At 38.6% G+C, this 12141-nt stretch overlaps 1 protein-coding gene across 1 annotated transcript in view; it reads right to left on the bottom strand.

Moving 5' to 3' along the window:
• The window catches only part of Plxdc2 (plexin domain containing 2), a 391989-nt gene that overhangs the window by 355662 nt on the left and 24186 nt on the right, over positions 1–12141 (bottom strand). The window lies entirely within an intron of this gene.

Genomic DNA, 12141 nt, shown 5'->3' with positions numbered 1-12141 from the left:
TAATGACATTAAAAAGCACAGGATGAAACCTGCCGTCAGTCTAAGAAGCTTCACTAATCCTTGGCAGCAAGGAAAGAGATCCTAACCAGTTTGCCTCTTTCTCTGATTGGGATGTTTGGCAAACAAAAAAAAAGAAACATGAGTGGCTGTAGGGAAGCATTTTGTAGGGTAGGCATTTTAAATACTTTTAATGGCAATACAGAAAGCCAGCAACCTTTCTCATTCCCGATTAATGAGCTGGTTCAGACTCTCAAGATTTAAAGAGGACACAGAATGAAGAGAAAAGGAGCTGCTTTGATCTCTTTTACTGCTGGATTGGTTAACTTTCTGTGACTATAATAAATACCCGAGATACTTAACTTATAAAGAGGAGAGGTTTACTTTGGCTCACAGTTTTAAGTTTCAGTCCATGATTGGGTTGACACATTAGTTCTTTAGTGAGAGGGTGGCAGCAGGTGGTGAAGCAAAATCAATCAATTAATATTATGTGAGTGTGTGTGTGTGTGTGTGTGTGTGTGTGCGCGCGCGCGCGCACGCATCCACGGACTCATGTGCAAGTGCTGTGGCTTGAACTTGGAGCTTCAGCGGTGTCTTTCTGATGCTTTTTCTCAAGGCTAGTGCTCTATCACTTGAACCACAGCTCTACTGGCTTTTCTTTGGTCTCCACTTCCAGCTTTCTGTGGTTATTTGGAGATAAGAGTCTCATGGACTTTTCCTTCCTGGGCTTCAAATTGTGATCCTCAGATCTCAGCCTTCTGAGTGGCTAGGATTACAACTGAGCCACAGGTATCCAGTCATAAATATACTTTGGGATATATTTTAAATGCATTATATTTTACCTGTCTAAACCAGTAAGTTATATAAAACCTCTGCTTCTCTGCAGAGATCACGCACACCATTTCACACTTTACACAAAAGCACACATCTAAGCAAATGGACAATGGAATCTATATAAATGCTACTTACAAAAATGTCTATAAGCTTGGGAGAGTACAGCTAATTAATGTCACCAGTTGAAGCCAACATGTTTGTACTTATAATGCTGAGGCAGAAGTGTTGGAGGTTCATAGCTAAAATATGGAACCAACCCAGATGCCCCTCAGTAGATGAATGGATCAAGAAAATGTGGTATATATATATACACAATGGAATTCTATGCCTCCATCAGAAAGAATGACATTGCCCTATTTGTTAGGAAATTGAAAAACTTGGAAAAAATTATATTAAGTGAAGTAAGCCAGGCCCAAAGAAACATAGGTCCCATGGTTTCCCTTATTTGCAATATCTAGTATATATATGAGTCAAGCAGAAAAGGTCAGATAATGTGATGTTAGGAAAATGAACCCTTAGATATGTATTTTAATGTTTTTTTTCTTTCATGCATTTGTTTCTAACGCATTTATAAGATTATCTCTTTTTTGCTTTGTATGTCCCTCCCCCACAGTATAACCCCTGCTTTCACTATATTTGATGTCAGTATAACTTGTAGAGGAGATGGAGAAAAACAAGTCGTTTAAGGATACAGGTGGACCTGTTGCAACAATGAGAAGTACAAGTTGTCATGTCGAAAACGAGCTTTACAACGTTGGTGGCGGGGGGGAGGGGGGGGGAGGCTGGGAAGTGATGTGAAGGGTAAACAAAGGAGGAGGCTGCAATGCTTGATAAGAAATGTACGCATTATCCTGCCCATGTAATTGTAACCCCTCTGTACAGTGTGTTCACAAAAAATAAAATAAAATAATAATAAAAAAAGAAGTAGTGGGAGTTCAAGGCTCTGCTGGACTACATAGTTCAAGCTACAGAATAAGAACATGTCACAAAAAAACAAAACAAAACAGAACTAGCTAAATTTTATAATGTTAGTTGAATTTGCTTAATTCAAGCCACATATAGCATCGATCACCACATTCGTTAATATTTATATTCATTATTAACATTTTATGTTGTCAGTTAAGAAGTGGACATTGTAGAATACCTTTACTATCCTCTCTCTTTTTTTGTTGTTGTTGGGTTGGTTTTTTGTTGTTTGTAGGTCATGAGGGTTGAACTCAGGGCCTGAGCACTGTCCTGAGCTTTCTGGCTCGAGGTTAGTGCTCTACCACTTTAAGCCACAGTGCTGTTTCCAGTTTTCTCATGGTTACTTGGAGGTAAGAGTCTCACAGACTTTCCTGCATGGGCTGGCTCTGAAAGGCGATTCTCAGATCTTTGCCTCCTGAGTATCTAGGATTACAGGCACGAGACAGAAGCGCCCAGCTTATCCTCTCTTATATATAAGTTTGAATATCATTAAATTTCACTTTTTAGTGTAACTGCCTTTATTTAGAGTTGAGGAGAACAGGCTGACATTTCCCTAGAAGTCTGAACTAAATGCCACTTAGTAGTCCATGCAAGGAACCTATAGCTAGTGCCTTACTGTGTGAAAGATGGGCTCTCTAGAACTTGTGTGTGAGTGTGGAAGGATGAGTACCTGCCATCAAGTTCAGAATCCAGTGGAGATATTAGCATGAAGCCAATTATCTTAGCATTTGGAAAGGTTAAAAGACATGCTCTCCTTCTCTGAGGGGAGGAGGAGCTGCAGGAAAGGTCAAAAAGATTGGACATTTGCACCGATGCTTGAAAGATGAGTTTAAAATTGCAAAGTAGAAGAGACAGGCAGAAGGGGTACTGGAGGGAAAGAAAAAAAGAATGGGGAATAGATAAGAAAGAAGACACTATACTAGAACAACTCAGGTCATTTAAGGAAGTTTGAGAATAGAGTGCAATGAAATGAGAAGGAAAAGGTTACTCCATCACTGAGATAATTAAAAGGCTTAGATTAGTGCATCATGGCTGGAGAGAAATAAAACCTTAGGAAGGCAGCAAGTAGACATTGACTGAATGAAGCAAACCTGTACAGAGGGCACTGCAAGAGATAAATAATCCAGAACACAAAGCTTAGAGTCCTACAGTATTTAGGAGTGGATGTAAGAGACATTGAGAAAGGCAAGTCATTAGACTTTGATAAGCTTTGGGCTGCAGAGATCAAAAGAGGAGATTAGATAAAAATGTATTCCCACATCCCTCCCAGCATTGAAGAGCACACACATGATGCATATGACTCAATACCTATAACACAGAAGGATATGAAATTAGTGTAAGCACATTGACTGCTGAGTTGACTTCAGAGTCTCAGCAATGAGAACTGTAGGTAGCACATTGCACACAGTTAACTGAGCCCATTATTTACTGGTTTAGTGTTTGGCATGGGGTGGAGGCAGTGTTGGTGTTGCCCACATGGAGGTTTAGATTTCTCAAGGAAGGAGGAGGAGGAGGAGGAGGAGGAGGAAAGAAGAGGAAGAGGAAGAAGAAGAAGGAGGAGGAGGAGGAGGAGGAGGAAGAGAAGGAGAAGGAGAAGAAGGAGGAGAAGGAGGAGGAGGAGGAGGAGCAGGAGGAGGAGGAGGAGGAGGAGGAGGAGGAGAAGGAGGAGGAGGAAAGAAGAGGAAGAGGAAGAAGAAGGAGGAGGAGGAGGAGGAGAAGGAAGAGAAGGAGAAGGAGAAGAAGGAGGAGAAGGAGAAGGAGGAGGAGGAGGAGGAGGAGGAGGAGGAGGAAGAGGAGGAGGAGGAGGATGAGAAGGAGGAGGAGGATGAGGAGGAGGAGGATGAGAAGGAGGAGGAGGAGGAGGAGGAGAAGGAGGAGGAGAAGGAGGAGGAAGAGGAGGAGGAGAAGAGGAGGAGGAACAGCTAAATTTCCATCAGGTAGTTAATTCTCAGACAATTCATCTTCTTTATTTCCTTTTAGTATTATCGTTAAGTAGTTGTACAAAGGAGTCGCCATTTCACCAACTAGTTTTCGAATACAACATATCTTGGTCAATGTCAACATTCTCAACACTCTCACCCACCCCTCCCCCAAACACTTACCCTCTCTTCTTCTTAATTTTAGGATATACATAGATTCTTGACTGTATTCTCTCCCTCTTATCCCCTTTACACATCTACCCTTTCCCCCTTGACCCTCTCCTTTAGAGAATCAGCTTCCTGGTGTTTTAATTTGCTGAACTTTGATTTTGGCTTTCTAAGGAATTACACTATTTACAATCTCCCTTGAAGCCACTGTATTTCAGTGAATACATTTGAATACATTTGCATAGAACCCAAATTATTTACTTATAAATGTATAAGTTATATCTAGCTTCCACCTATAAAGAAAATATGCATGTTTTATCGCTCTGGGCCTGATACAATCTTTAGCTCTGAACTCATTCAGTCATATTATTTTCACATTTTCACCTTCCTTTATTAAATGTTTTATCAATATTGGACATTGAGCCAGTCAAGTGTTGTGACTGGTAGAGAATATGACTATCATGGCAACTGTCCTGTCTGCTCGAAATTCATTCTGCAACATTTCTGAATGGTACTGCATTTATCCTACAATAAACATGCACAACTGACTTGCAGAGGACACTTCAGAGACCAAGGTCTCATTACAGCCCAGATTACCTTGGGGGGAAAGAAAAAGAAGACTTCTAGAAGCAGGGTTGAGTTTACACTCACCCCAGTCACCAGCACATCAAAGTTGGTCCACATGATACATTTCACCTGAGTAAGATTCCCTTTGAATCAAAGCAGGTTTCTTAGCATAAATTAAGTCAAAAATACATTCAGTTGGATCATTTCTAAGAATCCTTAAAATTCTCATAAGCTATCTTCTACATTGTTCTCATAGAAAATCTACAACAAATGGTGATAGATTCATAAACCAAACAGCTAGTTCATTAATTGGCTCCAAACTACATCTGAAATATATTGTGTGATCCAAATCCTGAGTCTTGAGTACAAGAAAAGTTATAGCAAGGAAAGGCAAAGATGCCCTTTCAATCCTTCTCTAGACACACTTAGCGGGTCTCTTTGGTGTTCTTCAGCCTTTCCTGTACCCTCTCTTGCTTCCTAATGGCTTCTAGTGCCACTACAAAATCTTCTGCCTCTAAGCCCAGGGAATCACTCAACAACCTAAAATAGATCTCCCAAGCCACTTACTTCTCTCTCTCAAACTCTCCTCTGTACTTTGTACTCTCAATTTAAACTCGTCTATTTTTTTTCCTTGCAACTAATTCCAACAGAGACATTGAAAAGAGAGAAATCTTGAGGAATCAAGATGGCGGAGTAGTAACTGAGATTTACTTGAGCTCCCTTTGATCACACAGCAAGGAGCTCCACTTCAAGACACCACACCAAACAAACTAGAAATGATCCGAATTTGGCACCAAACAAAAAAGAAAAAAAAGATTCAAATGTAAGCATCTACAACAGAGGAAATAAACACCAGAAGAAGGGGTGACAAGGGAACCCATCTGTACATCAACTTTATAATAGCAATGTGAAGAAAGAGAGAGAAAAATCTAATAACATAACCCTCTTCTATGCACCTGAGTCTCTGATACCACCAATGTTATTTATATTCATACAAGGATACGTTTGCTCATTCAAATGAATTAGCTTTGTATATGAGCAGAGCAATCTGAAGTAAAACTGAGAATGGCTTAGAGAATTCTTTCCTTTCATCTATTCAACAGGTAATTTTCTTCAGAATCTGTTTCGTTCTTGGTATGGTATGAAGCCCTATGGATTTCATTCTGAAGGAGGAGTGCACTGACCAAGCTGAAGAAAGGACAGCACCTTCATTCCATAGTTACAGGTTCTTGCAGATGAAACATCACTGATGCAGTATGTGTCAAGGAAACTAATTAGGGAAAACCGAGCCACCACTAGGGAGCTTTCTGTTAGAAAAATCTGAGCCCAGGAATCAGCACCTCTAATTCTTCTCTTTATGTTTACATTTTCTGTCCTTGCTCATCTTCTGACACTATTCTTCCAAGTAGCCAAATAGGTGGGTGGTAGCTTACTTACCTGAAGTCCCTCAAGCAACAATAATAACATCAAACAGAGATAAATCATTTCTAATGCCAATATTTAAGTCACAGGACAGGCAAATTCAATGGAGAAATGTCTTCCCTTACCACTCTACCTCCCCCAAAATACATAAAATATGCAAGCCCCAAATTCTGAATAAAGAGTATTTCAAGTACTCCAATACTGTTATTGCCCATAGATGCCTTGTTTCATTGTAAAAATAGGCAATCATGACTCCTTTATATATTTTTTTCTATGAATAGATGTACTATTTTCAGATGTCACCTGAAGGGTGAAAAGGAATCATTAGTAACTGAATGAGTTTCCGTCAAAAATCACAGACATACAGCTAAATGGTAGACATAGGCTCAGTAGTAGAACAGTTGTCTAATAAGCATGAGGCTCCAGGTTCAAACCCTAGTACCACCAAAAAAGCAGTAGTTAAAAAGCACAGACATAGAAGATTGATTCATATTTTAAGTTAGAAACAGAAGCATGGATTTTCTGATCACATCCCGATTGCTAGTTGGCAATTCATTATGTTAATTATAGAAGGGAAAGCTGAAACAGAAAATAAAATGTTTTACTCTAGCAAGGGCCCACCAAACCCTTAACTTATTAGCTGTGTCCCTTAGGGAAAGTAACTTAAATTTTGTAGGATATAGAATTCTCAACTGTAAATTAAGTAATTTATAACTTTCTATGAAAGTTCAATGAAGTGATCTATATCGTGTACATATTAATGACTGGTATGCAATAATTCTTTACTAACTTATGAATTGTTATGTGCATATTATGAATAACTATGAATAAATTATGAAAATTAGCCACAGCAGAAACTAAATTTCATGATCCTTTGTATTTCACACATAACTACATAGAACCCTCATAGAACCCTTATAATTTATAAGTAAGTTTGGTGAAATGATCTATGTAAAGTTCATAAGTCAATGTCTGGCATATAATAATTACTTAATAACATATTATCATAAATAAATAATGCTTCCCTGATGATTTATATTGAGGAAGTGATTTTAGTAATGGTTTTATCGTCATCACTAGAGCACGATACTCTGAAAGATATTAAACAAAGTATTGAAAGTAAGGAGTGAATGCCAGGCACCACTGGCTCATGACTATAATCCTACCTCAGGAGGATGAAATTTCAGGAGAGTGGATAGAAGCCTGCCTTGGTCAGGAATGTCTGAGACTTTTCCAATTAACCACAAAAATAAAAACCAAGCCGGAAGTGGAGCTGTGACTCAAGTGGTGGCATAGCATTAGCCTTGAGCATAAAAGCTCAAGGACAGTGACCAGGCCCTGAGTTCAAGCCCCAAAACTGACTCAAAAAATAAAAATAAAAAAGGAATATAAGTTTTCAAAAGGTCAACTAATTTTCTTAACATTATAGAACCATGAAAGGCAAAACCAGGGCTTAGAACCATGTTGATTGAATTTAAAAAATATAAGCATGTACTGAGCATTGGTTACTCACACCTGTAATCCCAGCTACTCAGGAGGTTGAAATATGAAGATCACAATTTGAAATCAAGACAACCTGAGAGTCTCTATTTCTTGTTAACTAGAAAAAAACTAGACTGGTGGCATGGCTCAAGTGGTAAAGTACCAACTATGAGCAGAAAAATCTGAGAGTATGAGGTCCTGAGTTCAGGCCCTGATTACAGACATGAATGCATATACGTAGACATTCATATATATATATATATATATATATATATATATATATATATATATATATACACATATACATATATATATACATATACATACATATATATATGAACATTTAAAAGGAAAAAGTAGAAAATTGCCACTTCAAGAACTTCAAAAGCTAATAGTTGCTAGGAATTTGAAATAAGACTTTAACAAACATAATAAGTTTATTATATTAACTCGGATTTTTAAAAAATGGAAGAAATGGGTTTTAATTATTCATATATTTTATTTGTATACTTATGTATTTCTCTAATCAGAAATTGTCATTACTACAGTAGATCCAAAATTATAATCAACAAATTTCTACTGCATGAACCAGGCCCAATTCTAGGCTGTTAAAAATCTTTGCCATTGACAAACTCAGATTCATCTTTATTATTATTAAAAACACTCATAGCAAAACAAAATTGACTTATAAAACTCAAAGAGAAGCCATGCAACAGTGGCTCACTCCTGTAATCCTAGCTATGCAGGATTGTTGTTCAAAGCTAGCCTGGGCAGGAAAGTCAGTAAGACTCTTATCTCCAACTAACCATCAGCAAACCAAAAGTGAAGCTGTGATTCAAAGTAGTAGAACTCTAGCCATGAGCAAAAAAGCTCAGGGACATTGCCCAGGCCCTGAGTTCAAACCCTATAACCAACAAAACACACACAAACACACACACACACACACACACACACACACACACACACACACAGATTTCTTCAAACTGTGATATATACACATTTTTAATAAATGCTAGATTGAGTCTAAAAAATGTTTTAGGTTTGTAATATAATGCAGCTTTCTCCAGTGGAAAACTAATAAATGGGGGTTTCCTCCCCCAAACTTCCAAAACTATAGAAATTTCTAGCAGATTTCTTGGTCTTGAACAAGATGATGACAAAAATGCAGAACCAAGGAAGAGGAAATGAAGGTCAAAGTTTAACTTCTCTACACTGGAAGAGTTAGCTAAGGATAAACTATAAAGAAGTGAAATTTGCCCTCGCCTCTCTCCAGCCCTCTACAACAGCAATTTGTGACTCTTCTGCTACCCCTTCTCACCCTGGACACTGATCATATCCAAAGTCCCTGGTGGTTCATAAAGGCTAGACTAGACTGCAACTCTCAACGCAGCTCTGAACGACAGGAATGAGGGTTCTGCTTCCACTGCTAAATAAGATCATAAACTAGCCTTATTATAAAAATCCCAGGTCTTTTGTCCGCATCAGCACTTCTCAACCGAGAAGTTTGGGGCTGGATAATTTAGCCATTAAGATGGAGGGCTATCCTGTGTATTTTAGGATAGGAAGCCCCAGCCCTGGCCTCTACTCACTACATACCAGAGAGCCCTTACACTAGGACCAACCAAAAGGTCTCCAGACATTGCCATATGTCCCTTGAGAGGCAAAGTCCCCTGGAGTTGAAAACTACTCATTTCCATCAAAAACAACACATGTAGACTTTTTGTCTCCTGCATCTCAATGGGTCTTTGATTTCTGTGGAAAGACACATGGCTGTTTCTTTTTGAAGATGCTATTATCTCAGGCAATTATGTGCAGACCACACTGAACACCACCAGAACTGTGAAGCCCATCAGGCTCCCCTTGGGCACCTCGGCTGCTTGCCTTGATAGCGGGAAACGCTTGACCCACAAAGAAGATGGTGGTGTGTTGCACCTGTCAGGTGATGACATGGTATTGGCTATTTCTTTTCTTTTAATTATCATTATTTTTATTATATTTGTATTGTCTTTAAGTAGAGTTACCATTCAATTTATGAATACAATGCAGTTTGTTCAATGTCACATTTTCCTCATTCTCCCTTATTCCTACCAATCCTACCCTTCCCCTCAATTTTCTTAATTTTGTAGGATATACATTGAATTCTTCACTGCATTTTCCAATTCATTCACTCATTTATTGCTGATCCTGGGGCTTGAACTAGGGATCTGGGTGCTGTCCCTGAGCCTCTTGGTACTCAAGGCTAGTCACAGTGCCAGTTGGGACTGGAGATCAGAGTCTCATGGATTTTCCTGCCTGGGTTGGCTTCAAACATTGATCCACAGATCTCAGCCTCCTGAGTAGCTAGGATTAAAGGAGTGAACCATTGGCACCAGGCTTACACTTAGCTACTTCTTACCAGGCTGGGCCCAGGCTTCTGTGAGGATTCCGTTACCCCCAGAATGATGGGTCACATAAAACCTACCGTGCCCAGTTCTGGCCCAACCAAACCATGAAGACACTGGTTTGTGTAGAGACTGCCTAGAGAATGGGAGTAACATCAGGAGGATCAAGTCATTTGAGGCCGATTGGATCAAAGAGATGCAAAATGTGGGGATTACACTGAACTGGATAAAAACGAGTCCCAAAATATTGTCACATCATATAACCTCTCGGAAGATGGCTTGTGACCCAGTCTTCAATTTAGTAAAAATCCTCATTCTTTATTTTCCCACCGATTTTGCTCTCCCTTTCCAGTAGATGGTTCACTCCACAAAGCAACTGTAAGCTCAGTGTTGGACACACAATGAACTAAGACAAACTAGAGAAGGGAAAAGATAGGAGAGGAAGGATGTTTCAGGAAGGCACTAAAACCTACTCGCACATATATTATTAGTCAAGAGAAAGTAACAGTCACATTTTCCTCAATTACTATTAATTAAACAATGTGAGAATAAACAGTATTGCTTCTAATCAACAGTGATATACAAGCTAAGAACCAAAATAAGGCATTACCCACTTTTAGTCCCACAATTTCAGATAATAAATGCCTGGACACTGGACACCTATTTCAAAATAGTAACACAAATGGCTTCCTTGTCCTATGTCCAAATTTCAAATTACTCTGATTAATGCATGTATGTAAAACAGGCCTAGTGAAGACTATGCAGCTTACTTTATTTTAATGCATAAGAACATGAATGAGTTAGAAACTTTGTATATCATGAAGAGGTCAAAGAAGTTTAAACAAAGTTCATGATAAATCCCTGGTAATCTCACTTCAAAAGGGCCTTGCTATATATATATATATATATATATATATATATATATATATATATATATATATATATATATATATAGTTCAGGTAAGTGCATGTGTTTTGATGTCTTGAGCACATACCATTTTTAAATTATATGATCTAACACCTGCAAACATTTGTGCATGTCAGTTCGGGGGCTTAAACTAGGCACTGTCCATTAGCTTTGCACCCAAAGCTGGTGCTCTATCACTGAGCCACAACTCCATTTGTGACTTTTTGCTGGTTAATTGAAGGTAAGAGTCTCATGGAATTTCTTGCCTAGATTGGCAAACTTTGATCTTCAGATCTCAGCCTCCTCAGTAGTTTGGATTACAGGTGTGAGCCACCACTACCCAGCCACTTCCAACCTTTTTTCCACAAAGCAGATTCTGGAGTGACTGGATTTTGTTGGGATTTTTGCATTTCGTGAAAGCTCTCTGAAGTAAAGCTGCTGCTGTGACTTCTTGGACCACATTGTAATAAGACTTTCAGGTTAACTTTTTTATTAGTCTGATTCAAACTTCACTTGTAATTCTAAGTTTAAATATAAAGCTATTTCAGGATAAAGGTGTCCACTAAAGCCTTTCTTCCATAGTCATGAGTATTCAGCCAGGGCTGACTAATGGAGCTTCTTCAGGACAAAGGAAAAAGAGCGAAAAGAAAACATAGCATCCTCAGCTCTCTGCCTCAGTCATTTGCTCCATCAAGGGCTGTTTCCCACCATCATGCTATGAGAAGATGGATGAGTCCTGAAGCCAAGCAGGCCTAGTAGAGCGAGTTCTAGAACTGGAATCTTTACCAACAAATAACAATTATAAGTATAAAAAACACACTTGAAAAAATACAAATCCCAAGAATTAATTTTTGGGGGTTTGATGGTATTAGAGTTTGAACTCAGGGCCTCATGCTTGCCAGGCAGGGGTTTTACCACTTGAGCCACATCCCGGCCAATTTTGCCTTATTTTGGTTTTCACCAAGAGCCTCACACTCCTGACTCCCATCTGTGACTACAGAGCTGAGCCAACAAACCCAGCTACAAATTCTTTAATTTTAGGTCAAAAAGTAAATATGTATTGAATGATAGGATGGAAAGTGCAGCCTAAACAACATTATTTTTATGGATAGTGGTATTGGATCAAGAGAAAAGCAATCTTTTGGACTTTATCATTTCTGAAAAGAATGATCATCCTCACCATTGTTCCAAAACATAGTACTATGGAAATATCATTATTTGTAACTATTATTAATGTCATAAAATGCTTTGTTTGTTATGTCTTTGCCCAATAATTTATTGTCTAATGTTTTTTTAAATACATCAACAAAGGGTAGGTCTTGTTATTCTTTGCATTGTTTGTGGTTAAATAGCTGAATGTTTTAATGTTGTAAGTACTTAACAAGTGTTTCTGAAAGTAATCTGATGGTATGGAGGGTATGCTCTGTGTTGAGAAGATACCTGTCTGTGACAGCCAACAGCAAAGGACTGTAAGATTCAAGGAAAACTCATATTTCAT

This window comes from Dipodomys merriami, unplaced genomic scaffold, assembly GCF_024711535.1.
Source record: "Dipodomys merriami isolate MVZ:Mamm:240054 unplaced genomic scaffold, mDipMer1.0.p SCAF_4, whole genome shotgun sequence".
Classification (NCBI taxonomy): domain Eukaryota; kingdom Metazoa; phylum Chordata; class Mammalia; order Rodentia; family Heteromyidae; genus Dipodomys; species Dipodomys merriami.
The sequence above is the reverse complement of the archived record's forward strand: the minus strand, read 5'-3'. Positions and strand labels throughout refer to the sequence as shown.